Source organism: Equus caballus, chromosome 26 (genome assembly GCF_041296265.1).
Source record: "Equus caballus isolate H_3958 breed thoroughbred chromosome 26, TB-T2T, whole genome shotgun sequence".
In the NCBI taxonomy this organism is placed as follows: Eukaryota; Metazoa; Chordata; class Mammalia; order Perissodactyla; family Equidae; genus Equus; species Equus caballus.
The window spans coordinates 20,777,984-20,790,658 of NC_091709.1; the positions used below are offsets into that span (position 1 = coordinate 20,777,984).

The 12,675-nt window shown below is 39.8% G+C and overlaps 1 pseudogene; it reads right to left on the minus strand.

Moving 5' to 3' along the window:
• Position 1: 1 nt before the first annotated feature.
• LOC100068575 (RNA-binding motif protein, X-linked 2 pseudogene) overlaps positions 2–12,675 on the minus strand; it is a 123,788-nt pseudogene continuing 111,114 nt past the window's right edge.

The following is a 12,675-nucleotide window of genomic DNA, read 5'->3' on the forward strand; positions in this document are numbered from 1 at the left end:
ATGGCATCCAATGAATTGTTTATTATTTTTCTCCCCCCTTTCTTCTTCCTCTCCCTTTATCATGACATTATGAGCTTACAGACGTTTATATATATAATGTGCTTCAGTTAATACTTTCATATTCTTCTTGATACCCAGTTTTGTCCTATCTTTGGCCATTGAAAGCCTTTCAGCAAATGTGTTCTAGCAAAGAGGAGCTTACTGTTCTTTGAGCTTCTTGAATTCTAGCCCAACAGGAAGTCCCAGGCTCATTCTGTATATTTTCTTCTTCAGTTCTAGAGTTAAGCATTCATCCAAGGAAAGCCAAAATCTTTCAACAGTTTCTGAAAGGCCAAATCTAGGTGCCAGGGCATTTTGCTGCTCTTTTTTTCTCTCTGATTTTCATTTGCTTGTTTCAAGATACCACTTATTTTCCACATATCCAGCCCTGCGTATGTGTAATGATTAGAGAACTTATTGTTCAAACCCACCTACTGGTGGGACAACTGAGGGTCAGAGATGACTCCTTGTAGTCCTTTGTTATATGCACCCAGTCTTTAAGGGAGGAGGTGGCTATTGGAGGACTCTAAAGATAATACTGTAGTATCCAACTTTTTAAATCTTTGTAAAAAAATTGTTTCTCTGTACTTATTCTCCAACTTGAAATTTTCTTGACTCCTGTGCCTGGCAGAGACAATAAAAACAGTAAAATATCCTAAAATTTATTTTGCAAAAGGTCTCCAAGTTGTTTTAAATTACACCAGGACACCCACTCTCCAAAAGTCATTGCTAATTCAAAGAGGAGAACAGGTCCTGGTAAGCACAGCAAATGCCCCTATTGCCTCTCCTCACATCCTTCTCTTTTCATGTAGTGAAAATTAACTATCTTTTATTTATTTCCTCTGCAGGAAAAATTCCTGTACATTGTAAGATGACAATTACTTTTCATTACAACAAGTATTTATCATGATAGTGTGCAAAGAGCATAAGCTTGGGAGCCAGACAGACCTGCATTAAATTCAGTAACTTACTATGAAACCTTTGATAAGTCACCTAACTTCTCTGAATGCCAATTTCCACTTCTATAAAAAGGTGATGATGATAGAATCTGTCTTAAAGTCTTTTTATATAAATTGATACCAATGTATGTAAAGTGAATTCCAGGAAGAATTCAGCAAACTGTTATTACGAATTTGTTTGGTCACTTCTTCCAATTAAAGTGCATACCAAGAACAGCCACTAAATTTTACTGTCTCGCTCAAAAAGAAGGAAGGAAGTGTGTCATGGCCCAGGTGCATCACAGCAAAACCCACAAGATCTGGATTCTACACCTAGCCCTAGAACGAAGGAACTCAGTAAAACAGACTTTCAAGCTCAAAGGGTTTTTCAGCTTCTTTCTTTACAAAACGAAAGTGATAGAGTTAGTCTTTCTCAACGTTTTTCACGTAACAGCACAAAAAACAAATGGAAGTTTCCTCAAGGCCCCACCAGTCACTTCAAGTTCCAAGGAGATGATATGCCAACACACACATAACCATTCTGGGCATATCAGCATGTCACCACACCCCGGGGGGAAGTTCTGGTCTGGAGGATAGTTAAAGTCCCTTCAGCGCATGACATCTGTAATAGAAAAAATGGTAAAATTAGAGTGGGAGAGAGGAAAAATCTTTCAAGCTAGATAGAGGTAAAGCTAATCTTTATATTTAAATCTTATGGACTGCTGCATGAAATTACAGTACAGACAATTCTGAGACCCCACCAAAACCTTCCTTAAATTAGACTGAAATAATTACAAATCATATAATCCTCTGTATGGCAAAGGAAAGTCTTAGCTTAATAAAAGACCATTTATTATCTCAAGTCCATTTCCAAAATTTCATAAACAAAGAACAGATGTAAAGCCATGAAGTTTGAAGAAGCATAATTAGAATACTGGAACACGAAACTACCTATCATTTTGGAAATGATTCATAGAAAGGATTTTCATCATATCTATTAGCAGGTGAACCCACATAACATTTTTTTCCAATTTTTAAGCATCCAGTATCAAAGGGATTGGGGGGGGGGGGCAGAACTCTAACAGTATATTCATTTTTATGACAAACAATAAGTATCTTAACTTTTCAGGGACTGATTTTGAAGAAAAGCTAGGAGAGCCATGTTTGTTAGATAAAGGTTTACAGAAATGTGTTGTTTTAGAAATGCTGAAATTCCAAGCTTTATCTGGTAAAAGTTTTCAATGTTTCTTGCAACCAAGGTAGAATTTGACAAGGAATAAGCTTTTAGGAAATTTAAGAGATTGTTTTAGAAAGCAGTGATTTGCAGATATGGTAGAGAAGAAAACTGTTTCTTCAAGAATATTCCAGTGGGGGAAGAGTCCATAAATGATATCTCTGTGTCTCAATTTCCTCTGTATAGGGTATGGCACAGAAATAGATAATCTCAAGGTTCTTTCATCTTTTCCAAATCCCTGTATGCAACTGCAGTGAATGGAAGACAGCTTTCAACTTTATAAGCAAACTGGAATTCAATATTTAAGATATCTGACAAAACTAAGTTAAGCAAAAAAAAATGTGTTTAAAGAATTCTGCATGACTACAAGTAAAACTGTCATTTTTACATTAATAGTCCTTTGAAGTTTTAACTTAATAGAAAACATATAGATAGATAACAGCAAATATAACAGATGTCAACAGATGTCAAGAGAAGGCCTGATCATTAGCCCCAGAGAGCACTTTGTATCAGCTCACGATGCTGATCACCCTGGAAGACCGCATTTCCCACCTAAATTGAAATGCTTACCCTTGATAAGATCTTATGAGACCAGGAAGTGCATGTGGCTGTTTCCTGTAAAATCTCTTTGCTTTAGGCACAGTGCAAATGTAGTATCAAGGAATATACATGCCATGAAAGGGCCATCAGTGCCTGCTTGTTGAACTTGTCTTTTTGCTTATGTAGCCTTTATGCCCCAAGTCATCCAGAACAACCTTAGATTGTATCTGCCTTTATGCCAATGCTTTGTTTGATAATGCTAAAACAGTCCATATTTTCATAGACTTGGCCAAACCAAAATACTGATGTGCCTGCAGGCCACCAGGCAGGGCCTGGAGGGGTTAGAGACCCAGGGCTGTCTCTCTGGCTGTCTAAGTGTCTAAAGTGTCAGAGTTACATATCTATGACATAAATCTTTTCCCAACCTGTGGCTTGACTTTTCATTCTCTTAATGCTATCAATTAATGAACATTAGTTTTTAATTTTAATGAAATTCAATTTATTAATCTTTTTTCTTTTTGGTGAAGGGCTTTTGTGTCTTAGTTAGGAAATCTTTACCTGTTTCAAAGTCATGAGGACATTCTAGAAGCTTCACTGATTTAGCTTCCATATGTAATGTCTGTGATCCATCTCAAATTAATTTCCATACTTGGTGTGAGTTAGGAGTCAAGGGTCTTTTTTTGTTTTTCATTGATACACCCATTTGACCCAGCACTATTTATTAAGAACAATATCAATTATCTGTTGAAGTGCAGTGGCACCCTTATCACATCAAGGGAACATGTTAGTGTGGATATGTTTCTGGAATCTCCATAATACTCCATTGGTCTATCTGTACTTCCTTAATTGCCATAGATTCAGAGCAAGTCTTGCTATCTGGTAGCAGACGGACTCCAGCTTGGTTCTGTTTTTAATATTGTCTTGGCTATCCCAGGTCCTTCAGTATATTTTTTAAAGCATCATATTAAAAATCTAAAGAGAAGTTTGTTTCATCTTGGCCCCTGAGGAGCTATGACCATGTGAAGACCCTGAACCTCCCTCTGTTTCTTCATTTGTGAAATGAGCAGGGCTTGGATTAGACAAACCCAAAGGTATTTGCATTTGTGATTTTCCAGCCCAATTCACACAGAAAGAGAAGGCAATTAATGTTCATAAACAAAACACAGGAAACCTCTCTGGGAAGGATGGTTCTTAGACACAGTCTTTTTTTTTTTTAAAGATTTTATTTTTTCCCTTTTTCTCCCCAAAGCCCCCCGATGCATAGTTGTATATTCTTCGTTATGAGTCCTTCTAGTTGTGGCATGTGGGACGCTGCCTCAGCGTGGTTTGATGAGCAGTGCCATGTCCGAGCCCAGGATTCGAACCAACGAAACACTGGGCCACATGCAGCGGAGGGCACGAACTTAACCACTTGGCCACAGGGCCAGCCCCCTTCAGTATATTTTTTAAGTCAAATTTTTCTCTCCACAAATATTATTTCACATTTAAAATAATATATTTAAAAGTGGGTTTAGAGACCATTTGTTTAATATATTATCAAAGGATTTACAAACTCATGAAGTTGTTAGCTTGCCTTTTTAAGAATGACACAACAAAATGCATAGGTTTTACTGGAAATAGATGTTGGATAATATTTCTCCTATTTTAGAAACACTGCCTCACATATATTTATCTGTTACGAGGAGGAGAATTTAAGTCTGCAGTAACTGGCACGACTCATGTCTCTAAACATGATCTTTCACCTAAAACTTCTCCTCTCCATTGTATCAGGCTAGCACCAAGGCATACTTTGTTTTGTTCTTCAGCATTTTCCTACGTAATTCTCCACAGCTCAGATAGTCTCTTTCTCTCTTTTCACCAATTCATACCTATTACTTTCTTTACAAGTCACTACCTGCCTATCCTTTCTTAATAACCTTACTTCATACTTTCCACCTTTTCACTTTGTACTTATCCACCTGCACTTCATTTCATATTTTATCTACATCCGCAACTTGTACTAAACATTTCATTCTCTCTCCCTAATTAAATTCTAACTTGCTCTGATTCTGAATCGCCAGAGAAGGTGTACTGTGTTTTGTGGTATGCAATCATAGCCAGGTCTTGGGGAAGAACTCCTAGGTTATGGGAGCCCCTCTGTGCCGGTCATGTTTGTTATGTCATGTCACAGGTGCTGTGAAATGGTACTGACCTGGGAGGAGGTCAGTATCTCTCTCATTTTATAAATGAGGAAATAACGTTTATTACAATTAGGTGACATCCTCAGTGTCACTTATAGAGTCTGAGTCTCTTCTTCCATCAAGGAGATGGAGATGGGAACGAATTGGCTTAGTGGCAACAGCTGGCCATGGGGGGATGGGGGGGTAAGGGTCTTAAAGGGCACACCCTAGGAACAAGGTGTTCTTACCAGAGACAAGAGACACTGGGGCTGGAGAGAAGACTAAGAGAGAAGTGATAAAATCTGGGCAAGGCTTGGGCTGAGAGATCCAAGATGAATGCCAAGTCCAGAGGAGCAGAGTTTGAAAGAGAAATAAGATGGAGCAAAGCCTGCTTTGAAGCGTAGGGATGGGGCTGAAAATGGAGGACGTGCGGGAACAGAAAAGAGAGAAGATGTTTAATAAGCTTTTGCTGGATGCATAAATTAATAAATAAATGGATGCCTTATAAGGGATAAATGAGAGAAAGGCATCAAAAACCTACTTGGGGATTTGAAATGTACCATTTAAAAGAATTAGGGAAGTCAGGAGAAAAATGAAAGTCTGAGTAGTGTATGTTGAGGTGGTTTTGGATACAGGACATCCAACGGAGCGTGTCCAGTAGGCCAGTGAAAATGTGTAGAGCTCAGAAGAGAAGTAGAGATTGGAGTATGTCACTCACAAAATGCTTTACATGCTTCATCTTATCCTCCAAAAAAACTAAGTACATGTAATAAAGAAATTGGATTTAAGAGAAGTTAAGTGACTTGTCCAAAGTGACACAACAAATGTGTGGATGATCTAGAATTCGAACTCAGGTTTCCAATCATTAATTTCAGTGTTCACTGTATTACATCATACTGCCCTTCGGATAAGAAGGAGTAAATCATCCAAAATAAGTAGAGGATTTCAGATAACATGATTTTATTTAGGCCACAAATATAACATTTGATGCAAAGGTGCACAGCTTCAGGTGACAAAGAACCGAAACTTATCAAACACAGCAAGTTGACCTCTCCCTTGGTTAAAGATAATTTTCATTCATTCCAAGAGTTACTTTCTTCCTATAATTTGCCTGCTAGTATGGACATAGATGACAGCATCACCTACCTGCCAAAAAAATTAATGTGCTGGAAGCCGTTAAGTGGATTAAAACTTTGTGCCACAAAGCAATGCCCAACAGCACAGTTAAAAACTCCACCTCAGCTGAAGATGTTCCTAAAAACTCAAAAACAGAAAAGGAAAGAACACATTTAGAAAGCTTGGTGAGGGAGAAGATGTAAAATAAATTACACATTGAACAAGCAAAGGAAGCAAATATTTGAAAATTTGCCAGGTAACTGGAAGCAGAAGTTGAGGAAAAACATCTCTCTGAGTCCTACTGATTTTCTAGAATAATCTGGGAGTTTAAAAAGAACATCAAAATAAAAAATAAGTTATGTATTAGTTATTTATTGCTGCTGACTGGTAGCTTTAATTCTTCTGCCTACTATCAGCCAAAGTCACAATGCAAGCCCAGATTCAAGGCGTGGAGAAGAAGATGCCTCCTTTGAATGGAAGAAGCTATAAAGTCACATTGCAATGGATCTGGACACAAGTGGCAAGAACAGTTGCAATCGTCTTGTAATCAGCCTATCACAACTAGTAACTAGCTGTTTGACGTGAGGCCGTTCACTTTGCCTCTCCTGGCCTCAGTTTCATTATCTCTAAAATAAGAGTGAGGCCCAGATGCTCTCTAGGTTTCATTACAGTTCTCTATTCCTAATGCAATGATTTCCAAAACGGTCTTTAAGGCAAATTAGAGGGTTTTTAGGTAACTCAAAGAAAAAATAAATGTGTAAGCAAAGTGGCACGTAGTTGCCCAAGTATAAAATCACTTATTAAAATGCAAAAATGCTGTATGGAATATAGAAGTGAAAGAGGATGGCACAGAATCAAACAACATTATAGTATTGCAAGTTGGAAATGACTGAAAATTGCTAGGTTAGCCATTTGACAACACTAATAGAAGTCATCCTGAAGGATTACAAACACTGTGTTAGAAATTGAACTGTCCACTTCAAGTCCTAACTGACGCAGCTTGGCATGGGTTCATCCCCAATATCCTGCTTTATAGATTCGTCCTCATCAATAATTCAGGGCGTGAAAGTGCCCACTGTTACAATTACTTGTATTGACAGTTAACATGGTTTAAATTAAGTGGTTAATTGCTTCATCTTCTATTTCACTCGGACCATAGAAATTCAACCGATTTTATGAAGCCAAACTTTAGCTAGGGAGATCCTAAGAGAAAGGTCATCAACTGGTCAAAGCTGCCTCCCGTTTTAATATGAAGAAAAGCGGCATACTCTTAGCAGAAACTTTAACTGCAAGAGATGACAAAATGCTTTACTTTTCTCAAACTGATGAGGAAACAGTGGCTGAAACAGAAAGTATTACTGCCCATAAATAAAAGCAAACCTTCTTGGAAAGCTAAAAAAATGCGAGGGGGAGGATTTTAATATTTTTCCATTGGTTTCATTTACAAATATCTGCATGCTTTGTTTTTCTACAGGATACACAGTTGAAATAAACTACTGGAATCTGGTTACTTTGATTAGACCTCGCCTGGCTTAAAGCAGGCTGAAGAAGTCAACCCTGACCACCCCCATCAGTAAGAAAGGACACATCTGAATTTAGCACAAATCACAACTTATGAAACTCTACAGTCAGGCAGGAATGAGGAAATGCTCAGATCTAAATGAAGCTCTTGCTGTAAGAAAACCGTTTCCTTGATATCTGCACGTTCACCGTCTTAGCTCTCCGGCCCCCAGACAGCTGTCTCTGGTACTTTAGGAAATTAGACACCAAAAAGAAGATCTGAGAAACTGAAACCTGCTAAGTCTGTACACAGTAGACAGAGGTCAGGCAGAGCTATATTTAGGGTTCGCACAGAGAGCTCTGGGTTTGCTGGTTTTGTTTTTTTGCGGGGAGAGGGGGATGTTAGAGTGATCAGTGTCCACATCTAAGGCAGAATTTAGAGAAGTTAGTAAGTTGGTATGAAGAAGTAGTGACCTGCTTCATGAAAACCTAGAGCACGCGTTGATCTGTTTACTGCTGGAGTGATGGACAGTAATCTACACCCATGATGCAGTCTCTATATTTTCAAAAGAGAAGCCCACACAATTTAGGTAACGTTAGCAAGGAGAAATTGCGAAACAACATAAAAATTCATTTTAGAAAATAAACTCATTTTCTTTGCGCTCTTTTCTCCATTGCTTCTGAAAATGCTTGAAAAGCATTAGCACCAAAACTTTACAGTCCCATTTTCCAAACCGGCTCCTTTCTTTCCCCACTCCCAATCCTTGGTTATACTCATCATCTTCTGTTTCTGTAGCACACAGCTAAAAGACCCAGGGTTGCATCCACAACAAATACTCCGACTTTCTTCCTGAATGTGAGTTTTCAGGAAAGCCTATCAAAACAGAGAAGAGATTTCAAATATGACATCCCTCTTAGGCAAGCTTCCTGACTTCCTTCATCACCTCACGTGTCTGGCATGCCAACAATTTCTCTTTAACTGACAATGTGATGTGAAATTCCTTGATATGTTCATGATTTCATCCCCTCTCCCCCATCTCTTCCAGAACAAAGAACTCATACTACTAACTGATGTATTTTCTGCCTTTTCACCGGTACTTGTTCTCTCACTGCAGGGTATACATGAGCTCAAGCCATCCCTGCCTTTAAAAACACCCCCTCTGACCCCTAAGCCTCCTTCCATTAACCATCACTCTCTTTCTCCCTCCTCTCATGGCCAAGTTCTTCCAAAGACTGGTTTATAACCACTTGGTCATCTCACTTATTCTTAAATCTGCTACAATCAGAATTCTGTCCACATCATTCTATGAAAAATGATTTGCAAAAGGTTGTTAAGGATTCAAAGTTTCCCAATTCGGTAGTCATTGTGATGTCATCTCTCTGCAGCTCTTGGCACAGTTGATTGCTCCTTCCCTCTTAGAATGGATAACCCCTTCTTCTGGCCTTCTGCCATTCCTTTGGCCATTCCTTCTCAGTCTTCCCTAAGTTCTCAATTCTACCACCTCCCCATCTACTGCCATACCATCTCCCCAGGGCTCCCACATCCCCCTCAACCCTCCAACCGCCTAGTGCCCTAGCTCAGTCTTTATAATATTTCCTTAGATTCTAGAAATTCTCTCCTCTCGGTCTTGCTGCCTCTACTCTCTTCCACCTCCACTTCATCTATCCCCTTGCTGTCAATTAAATCTTTTTGTTTTTCTTTTTAGGAAGATTAGCCCTGAGCTAACATTTGCTGCCAATCCTCCTCTTTTTGCTGAGGAAGATTGGCTCTGAGCTAACATCTGTGTCCATCTTCCTCTACTTTATATGTGGGACACCTGCCACAGCATGGTTTGATATGTGGTGCATAGGTCCGCACCAGGGACCCGAACTGGTGAATCCCAGGCAGCTGAAGCAGAACTTGCAAACTTAACCACTATGCCACCGGGCCAGCCCCTCAATGAGATCTTTCAAAATTTACTTTTATCTGAAACCTTTGAACTCCTTCCTAACCCTCCTTATCATGTTGCCTTAGCTAAATTTCCCCAGAAGCAGATGCTGACACAAGGGTTCACGTGCTGATAGTTTATTTGGGAGTACAAGGAAGACTAGTAAGGGAGTGGGGAACTGATACAAGGACAGGAAGGCAGGGTGACTGGAGCTCATTCCTGCTGGAATACTCAGGGAAATGCTGCAAGACTCATGTCCCAGAGTTATCCCACTGGAGGGGCAAGTTTTCTGGGTATACATACATCAACCCCAGTCAGTACGCTCCTGGGAGGGGGGGGGGGTCTCATTTCCCTTGGCCCTTCTGGCCTGCCATGAGTGGCCAGAATGAGCCTCTACAGAGCCCACAGAGCTCTCAGCACAGCCTGAAGTCAGCATGGCACCCAGGGGTTAGGGTACAGGGATATAGGTGAACCTCTAACAGCATCTGCTACAAATGGCTTACAAATGCAGTTTGCTTTCTTTATAGCACATCTTGTTACCTTACCTCTTATGGCACCCTGCCTCACCTTCTGCTTGCACACAATGCTCACGCCATCAGGAAAAACTTGGATCTTGTGTGATACATTGCGTTGTTCTGGTCTATGCTCCTCTAGAATGCCCTTCTCCTCTCTGCCTGCTGATTGACACCTGATAGTTTAACAACCACCTCAACTGTTGCCTCTGTCACTAAGCCTGTCCTGATACTCCCACAGTGACTAACCACTGCTTCCAGGGAATCCCCACTGTGAATTGCACACTTATCAATCCTACAACCTTGAACACTTCTCTGCAGGTTATATGTTTGTCTATGCTACAAAATAAGGTGTCTGAACCAGTGCTGTGAATTCAGGTCACAAAACTACAAATATAAAATACGATAATTTATTTTAGGTGAGTACTTACTTCCATAACAATTTGTAATGAAGTTGCCTACTATAAAGATTTACCTTGTTGAACAAATTCCTGAATATGTGCATAAAATTCAAAGGTATGAAAGTCAAGTGGTAGGCTTGGACATTATAAGAAAAGCTCCATACCAAGAGTTAAAACATTTTCTAAAATTTCTAATTCTACCTTGCCTTTTGGAAAGACTCACTTTCATGAAATAATGAGAAAACTGAAGCAATAGAAAACGCTGAAATAACTGGCCAGCCCCCATCCCCACATACCACACTACATAGACCAAAATGGTAGTGCAGCCCAAGAGGAACTCATGACTCTAGGGCAGCCTCACCTAAGAGGGCCTGGCAACATCCCTTAGTCTGATGATGGCAGCAGCCTGTATTTGTCATATGAAAGATGGATTGGGGGCATCCTGGTAAAATGTATAAAAATGCAGGCTGTGTGAAAATAGAATGTTGCAATGGCACGGAACACTTGGGTCGTACTGAGGAGGAGTCTCTGGAAGTGACAAGCTTGTCAACTTATTACTGTCAGAGCAAAGAGATCAATATGACCTCCTGAAGCCAAAATTAAAATCATCAACTTGAGAAAAACTGGGCAATAAAGTAGAAATTAATTTTTTCACTGACTTACCTCATTTGTGTGTTGGGAGGGCCTATTCTGAGCTAATCTCATGGATTTGAGGTCTTTCAAGATAAAAGAGAACATAAAACTTCAAGTAGAAGACCTTGGCACCTACTTGCCTGGCATCTCCTTTCGACAGACAATATAATACCTGCTGTTTTAGGAACTGGCCAAGGATCTTGATTTTGAGTTGTCTTTTATCAATCTCTTGTCTCAAGCCCAAGCAAACTGAATAATGAATATTGAATAGGAGAATATTGATATTGAACAGGGAGAGCACACAGCAGCACCGCCACAGCCCTCACTGTGCATTCGAATTACCTGGGGAACTTCGAAAGCCTGGAGATACCTGGACCCATCCAAGACTAATGAAAAGAGATGAAGTCCAAGAAGTTTAAAACCCCCTCTGGGTGATTCCAATGTGTCTCGGGGTTGAAAACCACTGAGCAGGAGTGCTGGCGTCAGAGAGAACTCGTTAGAAATGCAAATTCTCAGACACCATCCCAGACTTAAAAAAACAGAAATTCTGTGGGCCGAGCCCAGAAATCTGTATTTCAACAGACCCCCCCCAAGTGATTCTAATGCAGGCCACAACTTGAGGACTGCTGGACTCACCATTCGTTTCTACTGATTCTTGATCCGCAGACTTATTTTCACCTGGACTCTAGCTTCCCACAGAAACAACTTCACACAAATTCCTAACCTTATACTTTGACCAAACTTGAGTGTAGGAACCACCAATGAAAAGGGAATGGACAGCCATTTTTTAAGTTCATGGATTTAGGATTCAGACATAGATTCCAAACCAGCTCAGCCCACTTACTAGAGATTTGACACGGAGCATGTACTTAAGTTCTCCAAGTTTCAGTTTCCCCAACTTCAAATGGAAGTGATAGCAGTACCTATGGCATCGAGTTCCTGGGAGGTAGAATAGCGATATCACTGCAAAGCTCTAGTGTACAGGGGCCTCTCAAATACAGTAGTGCTCTGTAAAGCCTGGCTCTTATAAAGAATCTTTCTGCACTCCACCTAAGGGTCCGAAGGGCCTGGGCAAGTCTTGCTCAAGCTGGAGAAGCCTCCTGGAGGAGAACCACCCTCTGCCACTCCCCCACCCCAGACTGCAGACTTGCCATTAAAAATGAAATCATTGTGCCCTATAAAAATCAGGATAACAGTTACTGCTTAAGGAGGAAAAAAAAAAAACATCTTTCCACAAAATTTTAAAAACAAAAGAAAGAAAGAAAAACAGAAAAAACAGAAAAGTTCTCGTCCATAAAAAGTTGTTCTCAGGGTTTAGGAGCGGGAAACATCTTAGTTATATGAAATTCTATTGGTCAATGAAAGATTCAGTGACTCATTGTTTTGCCCAGTTGAAGGTAGTTAACAAGAAGCTCAAAGTTGGGCACCAAGCTATCAATTAGTGGCAACTCTGAATTTTATTTTCTCATATTACATGCATTTGTTTGTTATATAATTTAGTTCCTGAGCCTTAACACATTTTTTGAAAACAAATCTATATATTATTTTAAATTAGAAATGAAGAGATGATTGATTTGTTTGCCTTAGAAAACCAAGAACCACTAACTCCATCACAATATGTATTTCATGGCATTCTTTGAGTTAGCTTCTTTTTTTTTTTCAAAGATTGGCACCT